Source organism: Schistocerca cancellata, chromosome 2 (genome assembly GCF_023864275.1).
Source record: "Schistocerca cancellata isolate TAMUIC-IGC-003103 chromosome 2, iqSchCanc2.1, whole genome shotgun sequence".
Lineage (NCBI taxonomy): Eukaryota > Metazoa > Arthropoda > Insecta > Orthoptera > Acrididae > Schistocerca > Schistocerca cancellata.
Window position 1 is genome coordinate 767041268 of NC_064627.1, and position 9017 is coordinate 767050284.

A 9017-nucleotide genomic window follows, 5' to 3' on the forward strand; every position below is an offset into this window, starting at 1 on the left:
GGTGAAGAGAACGTGATGCCATTCCTGAGCGGTCCATTCCCCATGTTGTCAGGCCCATCTGTACCCCTCTGCATGGAGTCGTGGTTGCAAAGATGGACCTCGCCATGGACGTCGTGAGTGAAGTTGCACATCATGCAGCCGATTGTGCACAATTTGAGTAGTAACACGACGTCCTGTGCCTCCATGAAAAGCATTATTCAACATGGTGGCGTTTCTGTCAGCATTCGTCCGAGCCATAATCCGTAGGTAGCAGTCATCCACTTCAGTAGTAGCCCTAGGGTGGGCTGAGCGAGGCATGTTATCGACAGTTCCTGTCTCTCTGTGTCTCCTCCATGTCCGAACAACATCGCTTTGGTTCACTTCGAGACGCCTGGACACTTTCCTTGTTGAGAGCCCTTCCTGGCACAAAATAACAATGCGTACGCGATTGAACCGCGGTATTGAACGTCTACGCATGGTTGAACTACAGACAACACGAGCCGTGTACCTCCTTCCGGTTGGAATGACTCGAACTGATCGGCTATCGGACCTCCTCAGTCTCATGCACGGTTGTTTACATCTTTGGGCGGGTTTAGTAACATCTCAGAACAGTCAAAGGGACTGTGTCTGTATACAATATCCACAGTCAACGTCTATCTCCAGGAGTACTGGGAACTGGGGTGATGCAAAACGTTTTTTGATCTGTGTATTTCCTGTTTCTGAAAGGCATTTTCTAGAAGAATAAAGCGATAAATAGTAAAAGAAAAAGTCATATCTAAAATGTTCAATAAGATACATTTCAGTGCTAGCGTGATCTAGTCGCCTGCAGTTGCCACGGAGACACCTCAGGCGAAAGACTGAGATTGTTAAATTATCACATATAGCTGCTACAAATTTGAGAATAACTATAAATTGTGTTCTCGTATTTCTACAAGTCAGCGTTCAGTGTTTCGTCCAGCAAAGTAATACTACAATTATCTAGCACCATACCAGCTAACTCAAAGTTGATGGAAGAATGGATGTACCTCCATAATTTTTCTTTTGATTCTGAGGTATTATGGGCATCCCACCCATGTCGAGATCATCGGCTGCATTTCTCTGCTCTTCAGTCCGGAACCGCGCTGCTACTACGGTCGTAGGTTAGAATCCTGCCTCGGGCATGGATGTGTGTGTGATGTCCTTAGGATAACAGGTTAATTAGGGTTAAGTAGTTCTAAGTCTATGAGACTGATGTCCTCAGATGTTAAGTCCCATAGTGCTTAGAGCCATTTGAACCATTTTATTTTGACATTTCTCGGTTATTGGAACCCAGTAGAGCATGTGAGGTGGTAGCTGGAAGATTTTATAAACAAGCAAGCCACGTTTTATTCTCCTTGGTACTGAAATTACCATTATATAAAAGAGCATTAGGAATAATCTTGTAAACAGACATACTCAAATTGCTATTGAATAATTAGCTCTTCCGCAGTTTAAATTACTAAAAAATATTCACAGCTTTTTTTCTTCTTATTACAGAATTTGGCCTGTTCTTGACCACTTGGAACCTGAGATTATGGTACAATTTTATTTTTCTTTTTGGCTTCTCAGAACTTCTTCATGTGTTGACTGATGGACTACGCCTGTTCATTTGACATCACTCACATACGTTGCTGTTTTTATTGTTGAACAGGAAATTTTGCAGCGTTGATCAGTAGCACGAAATTTTCCTGGTCATGTATGATGTCTTCTTTGATGTAAATCTTCTCAGATTCCTTCCCGTCTCTTCCTGCCACCCACGAATTTTTTTTAATTTCGAAATGAAATTGAAAATTTTCTTGGTTAGCCTATTGTCATACATTGTACGAATATGACAGTAAAACTTTAATATTCTCTTCTTCAAGGTGTCTTTGATTGTTTCTGTATAAATATTCATTTTTCCTCTTCTCGTTTTTGTAGTCCTCATATTTTTCAGAATTTTTTCCTTTCCTTCCTTTCCACATATTCTTGTTCATCTCTTTTATTCAGTGTGAGGCTTTCATTGTGCTTCCGGTTTAATTACTGCCGCGTAGAGTTTAATTCTTGCCTGGAATGTTTCTGACCTTTGGCTGAGTTCGTATGCTATTTCAGTTTTCTTTCATATTTCTTCATTTGTTGTGATACCTAATCCATTTGAGTGAATGCATTAGCCCGAATACTTAAACTTGTCAACTCCTTTGATATTTCCGTGTTGTTTTTGTATATATTTCGGTCTCTTGTCCTTATGTCCAGTACATTCCTTTTTCTTATATGACAGTTATAATACGGTTTTAGGTCAGTTTCGTAAAGTGTTTCTGTCATTATCTTTGCATCTGTTTTGTCCTTAGAAATTACTGCAATATCGTCGGCAAAAGCGAAACTTTTCATTTCGAGTCTTCCTCTTCCCTGGCCCAAATAGATTCCTTCGATGTTTTTCTTTTGTAGTTCTTTATCCCACTCACTCATGACTGTGTCTAATACCAAACTGAAAAGAATCGGTGACAGTCCATAGCCCTAAAGAATCACTGTGGTTACTGCGAAGGGTTTAGAACCTTCTTCTAGGAGTATGGAATTTGTAGTCCTATCTGTGAGTGTCTGATCGACTTAATGACTAGCGGTTTTGTCGATGCGTGCTTCTTCTGGTGTTAAGAATACTGTCTGTCTGTCTTAGGGATTGTAGGCTTTTTTGAAGTCAATGAAGTTAAAGAGTGCATTACGGTTCCGTATGGTTCTTATCCCGAGCATTGTTTTCGACTATAGAATATGCTCTGGGCACGATCTACTTCTTCTGAAGCACACTTGGTAGTCGCCAGTTGTGTGTTCTGCTTGTTCTTCTATCTTATTAATTATTACTTTGGGTATATTTTGTAGACAGCTGAAATTAAAGATGTGTACGTAGTTGCTGATGTCCGTTCTGTGTCCCTCCATATGTTTTGGACGGGTTATGGCTTTCTTTTCAATAGTCAGGTATTCTTCCTTTCTCCCAGCAATCTTTAATAACCTCACAAATGGTTTCTGCTACCCGCTTTCCTCCAGGTTTCCACTTCTCAACTAATATCCCGCCTTCTCCTTACGCTCTGTTGTTTTTCAGCCCAACGTTATTTTGTTCACCTTGATGCAGTAACGGCGGTTCTCAATACGGGTCTTCATTTCGTAATTGTCTGAAAATTAGTCATTGGTTGGTTCCTCGCTTCTTGAGTATAAAAGATTCACAAATATCATAAACTGAATGCCATAGAACCACCGCAGTTCATAAATCAACAGCATTTTTTGCGATTACGGAGGATAGTTTTTGCTAATTCTGCCGTATTGATTTGCATCAGTGTTCTCTAGAACAGGCGGTTACTTTGATTCCAGAGAGATTACTCTTCGCGTGAAGAGTGCTCACTCTAGAGTATTTGCTAGGGTTAGAAGAAGTACACGGACCGGCACGGTAGCAGAACACGGAATCAGTATGGCAGCCATGTGGAGCGAGAAAAACATAAACTAACGTGCGAGTTTTAGTCCCGCTCCTGACCACATTTGATGGAGGAATACATTTGACGTTCATTGCTTTCATATTAATTTAATCTATAAATGCTATAGAAATTAAATTATTGTAAAAGTGTTACATCTTTAATTATTCATCTAAGATATCATACTTCTTGGTGGAGTAACTAACAAATTACATTCCTTTCCACCAAAGTAATCTAATTTGTTTTTCAAGTGAATAGTGGCATCAGGCATTGTCATTTTGCGAAATCTATATGATATTTAAGAAAGGAACGATTTAAAATGTTTTACGGCGTGCTGTCACATGCATATGCATTCTCTGCATTACTAGTATTTAGTGAGGAATAACATCTCATTCAATAACGGAATTTCATAGAATGGAAAGCCATCTCTGCCTACCCTGTAGGGTAGCAGGCCGGTGTTTGCCAGTGTGGCAGCCAATCACAGCCGTCCCCTCCCTGTATCCCTCTCCAGAAGTCTTCCAGCTCAATCACTCACGGCGGATACGCAGCGATCGGTTGCCGATACGGACCTCATCTAATCAGCGTCCGCTCATCCTCCCCCGCTACCGTAATGAAGAGTATCGGCTGAGCCGAGGGGAATCAGCTATCTCTTGCCCTAGATCAGTAGCAGCGACGAGAGGCGGAGAAAAAGTCCTGCCTATGTCCGCACTTGAGAAGGAACCTTGAGGCTATGTAATGCAAATACGCTGCATTGCGTGTCGATGTCGTTCACTTATACTTTAGCAGTGTCCGTACCCTAACGACACTTTGTAAGTATTCTCCGCTCTCCGTAAGAAATGGAACTCTGAGCTGGTGTCAGCGAACGGCAAGATGTATCTCCATTTTTTGTCTCAAAGACTTTGATAAATAATTTACAGTATTGCTTTAGTCTTCACTCACCCTCAGGGCTGATACATATATACATAGATAACTAGATCCCACTGGCATTACCAAAGTATTCAGAGCCCTAAAGGATATTTCTTGTCATTTGTGAGTCAAACGAGTCAAAGCTTCTTGCACAACACGAATTCATAAGTTACTGACAGAGTGCTGTTTTAAGCAAACGTTGCCGCATAATAATCTAAGCGAAATTGAGAATATCACTTAGTCACTCAAGTGTGAAAGTCCGGGTGGTCATGTCCGAAGGAGGACGGTGCAGACTTGTGTAATTAGCAGAATATTTACTTACTTGTGAAATATGTCTTTCGAATAACGATTTTTCCACACGAATGTAAGTGTTTGGCAGTGAGATCACGGGACAAGCAAAAGATGATGTTAGTAATTGCAGATCAGTGTCATCGTCATTTATGTTTTGAAATATTTTCGGAAAGGCAACGTACAACAGAGAAGTTGCTCTTTCGTCTGAGAAGTATTTGTTGAACGAGTCACTTTATAGTTTTATAAATAATTAATTTCTTTCCAGAATGAGATTTTCACTCTGCAGCGGAGTGTGCGCTGAAATGAAACTTCCTGGCAGATTAAAACTGTGTGCCGGACCGAGACTCGAACTCGGATGGTTCGAGTCTCGGTCCGGCACACAGTTTTAATCTGCCAGGAAGTTTCAATTAATTTCTTCACACCGTAACATATTTCTCTTTATTTGGTATTGTAAAAGGTAATTATTAATAATCCACAGATACTAGATTTTTTGCACTTCCTGTAGGTTTAAACCCGTGTAGGTAATTATATGTTGGTATGTTGCTAAATAAAACTGTGCGGATCATTTTTCGGGTATAACTTAGCAGGATTGTCCGGAAGCTTGGTTTACGCTATCAAAAAATAAAGGATTCGATTCCTTACAGCTGGGATGCCTTTAGTTGCGGTGTTCTTAAAGGTTTCATGTCAAGCCCGCGTTTTCCCTGATAACGACTTAACGAGTTGATTTTATCCGTAGTGATCACTCCAAAGCGTTTTCATTTGTGGATTATGCAAGTATAAATGATACGGATGCAAGTCTGGTGCTGAATTTTATAACAAATCTCGTTATGGGCAAGAATAACGCTTCGTTAACTCCTCATTAGGTTGACTGCTATGTGAAAAAAGAGTCGTATTTAAACTTACGGTATTTGAAGAGCCTGGGTTATCCACATGTACAATGTGAAGTTCCTTGAGAGATGCATGCATCTCCGAAGGAACAAGCACCGCAACGACTGCAGCCGTTATGAAATACATGAAACATATTCGCAGTTGCGAATATGGACGACCGTCAGCTGTGTAACGGAATGACAGCAATGAAAGTTCGTGCCAGACCGAGAGTTCTCGTTTACATGCACACATATCCGAAGGAATACTGCATCGCACATCTGAACAGCAAAGGCAATGGAACATAGTATCCGCCGACGCCAGACAAGCAACTTTCAATTGAAATGTTTACCTTGTGCAGGAGGAGTATGCTTAATGAATGAACGAGTGCAGGCTGTAAACACATGGTTCATGCCATAAGGAAGTTCGGGTCTGGCGAGAAGTGTTGTAAGTAGGCTGTTTAGGTTTTTATGTTGGTAACGCCACGTAGCGCTCTGTATGAAAATCACTGACTATGCTGTGTGCAGTCTGTGGCTGGTTGGACTCATTGTTGGAATATTCGCTTGTGTAGTGTTGGGCAGTTGGATGTGAACAACGCGGAGCGTTGTGCAGATAGTGGTGAGCCGTCAGCAGTGGTGGATTTGGAGAGAGAGATGGCAGAGTTTTGAGCGGACGATCTGGACGTGTGTCCGTCAGAAAAATGAAATTTGTTTGATTGGATGTCACAAAATTACACACACACACACACACACACCACACACACACACACACACTTAACATTACTAAGGTAAATACATTGTTTGTTCTCTAGGAAAGTCTTTCATTTGCTAACTATGCATATCAGTAGTTAGTGCCATCAGTAGCTAGAATTTTTTATTTAGCTGGCAGTATTGGCGCTCCCTGTATCGCTGTGACGTAAGTGATTCATGAAAGATGGTTCAGATGGCTCTGAGCACTATGGGACTTAACATCTATGGTCATCAGTCCCCTAGAACTTAGAACTACTTAAACCTAACTAACCTAAGGACAGCACACAACACCCAGCCATCACGAGGCAGAGAAAATCCCTGACCCCGCCGGGAATCGAACCCGGGAACCCGGGAAGTGAGAACGCTACCGCACGACCACGAGATGCGAGCGATTCATGACAGCTATAGGATATTGTTAGTCAGGACCATTCTTTTGTAGGGATTACTGAAAGTCAGATTGCGTTGGACTAAAAAAATATTGAGTGTCAGTTTAGTAATGATCAGAATAAGTAAAGAGAGAAATGTCTGAGTACGTTCAGTTCTATTCAGCTGTCTTTGTATAAAATAACGTAGAAGTTTACCAGCACAGTAATTCATAAATTATTTCTAAGGGGACGTTTCAGCGTGCTCGAATAGCCTAGTGCTAAGGTGATCGCTCACGATAAGTGGGTCCGGCACAAATTTCCATTGCCGGCCGCGGTGGCCGAGCGTTTCTAAGCGCTTCAGTCCGGAACCGCGCGACCGCTACGGTCGCAGGTTCAAATCCTGTCTCAGGCATGTGTGTGTGATGTCCTTGTGTTAGATTTAAGTAGTTCTAAGGTCTAGGCGACTGATGACCTCAGATGTGGAGTCCCATAGTACTCAGAGCAATTTGAATCATTTGAACAAATTTACATTGTCGTCATTCTACTACACAGCTAATGGTTGTCCGTATTCAGAACTACGAATACATTTCCTATATCTTTAAACTTGGCATCGTTGACAGAATCGTGAGATGCAGCCGTATGATAGGTTGAGGGTAAGTATCATTCAGGCGTCGATGATTTGGTTTCTTCTGCCGAGGAGATATCGATGGAAGTGACCGGCCACATATCTACAGGTCAGTGTGAACTACTGTCTTCCGCAGTGACCGGCAGAAGATGAAGTGAAAACATCAACAACACTTCATAAAATCTGATGGATATCATTGGTCTAAAGTACAAATGCTTGATCATTCCTCTGAGTGAGCAGTTTTTGCCGTCTAGTGTCCCTCTAGTACAACGGAAGCAATCGCTGATGTCTTATCACACGTCATACCATCCTGTCCCATTCTGTAGTCACTGATTTCCACATATTTCTATCTTCACCGATTGTATGAATGATCTCCCCATTTGTAATCAGCCAATATGATTTTCATCATCCATGATGATAATGAGTAAGATCAGGGGAAACATATCGTTGCAGACACTGGATATTTACAAAAGCACCAACTTGAAAGACAATGCGGAAGTACGATGATTGAAACGTGCAAACTGGTGGAGATGAACACCACGATAGGGCGCACAGGGCGTACCAGCGGGGCTCTGCTGGGACGGCGGCTTAGGTGTAGCGGCCGTCGGAAATCGCGGACAAAGCCGGCAGCGCGGCGGATGCATTAAAAGCGGAAGAGCGGGCCCGGCTTATCGACAGCGGATCGACGGGAGTGAATGCTGTTTGTCGGCCAGCAGGAAACACCGTGCGCTGTGGAACACTGCGCGCTGGCCGGACAAATGGAGCCTCGGCTTCCTTCTGCCTGCTCGGAAATTCGGCTGTCCGCCCTCCCCTCGCCGTTCTCTCGCCCGTGCTGCCCTGGCCTGGCCTGCCATTGACTGATGGCGCTACACGGCTCGCTACGTTCTCCACCCACGCCGCAGCCTTCGCAGTTTCGATCGTGATCGCTACAGACGTGCTGCGTTTTACTTCTTCGAATATTTAACAGTTCCAGGTATAAATACATAGACGGAAAAAAAGTCGCTACACGAGGAGGGAGTTGTGCGACATAAACGGAACTATCTATTTAAATTTCGCGCCAGTCGCGTAAGAGTTGTGACAGTTGCGTCACTATGAGGCTAAAGATCAGATTGACTTTAAATACACGGTGTAACGGTCGTGGACGTCAGCTACTTTTGAGATTGGTCGTGGTGAGTTGATACTAGACAAGAGTAAGGTGACAAAGACGGTCGTACGGCCAGGTCACGATGGTCAGCACACAAGGCTATGGATTGGGAGGATTCGGCCAGTAACAACAACATCATTCATAGTCTGCATGATCACGATTTATTTTATACAAGTTTTGAGTGCATGGAAACAACTAAGCAAATTTCTTCCAATATGAAATACTCGGATGAAATGTTGATTTTACTGTAAACAGTTGGTAGTTAAGAGAAATGCGTCACAACACTTACTAAAGCAGATGTTCATAGGAATTTAAATAAATTTTAGATGTAATAAAATATGTGCCTAGTGATTACTAAACTATCTGTCAATATCAAAAAAATCGTTCAAGTGGCTCTGAGCACTATGCGACTTAACTTCTAAGTTCATCAGTCGCCTAGAACTTACAACTAATTAAACCTAACTAACCTAAGGACATCACACACATCCATGCCCGAGGCAGGATCCGAACCTGCGACCGTAGCGGTCGCTCGGCCCCAGACTCTAGCGCCTACAACCGCACAGCCACTCAGACCGGCTCTGTCAATATCAATTTATCTTTCCGAAACGATTTAAAAATCTCGCAAGTTAAGAAAACGCTTACCTG

The 9017-nt window shown here is 42.5% G+C and overlaps 1 non-coding gene across 1 annotated transcript; it reads left to right on the top strand.

Annotated features, from left to right (window-relative positions):
- Positions 1–4934: 4934 nt before the first annotated feature.
- LOC126163370 (small nucleolar RNA snR44) lies at positions 4935–5069 on the top strand. The gene has a single exon (XR_007535249.1). It is a non-coding gene; the product is annotated as a small nucleolar RNA snR44 (small nucleolar RNA).
- Positions 5070–9017: the final 3948 nt, after the last annotated feature.